Genomic DNA, 655 nt, shown 5'->3' with positions numbered 1-655 from the left:
CCCGGCGCCGCATGGGCACCCCCGAGCCTCGGCACGGCCCCACAGGCGTGTGCGCGGCGCGGCGCTCCGCCGCCCGCCCGCCCCAGCGCCGCTCTCCCGCCGCCGGCAGCGCAGGCAAAGGCAGCGGCGGCGGCGGGGGCGGGCAGCGGGGCCAGCCGACGGGCGGCGCCTTCAACCTATCGCGGCCGCGCTCCGCCGCATAATGAGCCGGGCGGAGCAGCCAATCAGAAGAGCGGTTAGCTCGCGGGGGCGGGGCGGAGGAGGGGAGGAGAGGCGCTCATTGGCTGGCGAGCCGGCGGCGGGCGCGGGGGGGCGCCCCGATCCGCCCCGGCCCCGGGGCTCGCTCCGTCGGGGCAGCGGCTCCGCCGCCCTCCCCGGCCCCGGCGCTGCCCGCGGGCCCGTACGGGGCGAGGGAGGGCGGTGGGGACGCTGCCGCCATCGTGCTGCGAAGCCTTCCCGCCCCGTGGAACCCAGCACGCCCCTGATTTCCTAACGCGGCGTTTCTAGCCAGACACGGGCAGCTCCAGCTCCCAGGCGCTGGATCTCTCGGGGCTTTTCCCGACGCAGCCGAGCCAGGTGCCATCTGGAACGTCTTCGCGAAAATACCGCGTCTCCCAGCTTTTCTCGCACACAAAAACCGCCGAGGAAGTGCGGG

The sequence above is a fragment of the Aptenodytes patagonicus genome, chromosome 16, assembly GCF_965638725.1.
Source record: "Aptenodytes patagonicus chromosome 16, bAptPat1.pri.cur, whole genome shotgun sequence".
NCBI lineage: Eukaryota > Metazoa > Chordata > Aves > Sphenisciformes > Spheniscidae > Aptenodytes > Aptenodytes patagonicus.
The sequence above is the reverse complement of the archived record's forward strand: the minus strand, read 5'-3'. Positions refer to the sequence as shown.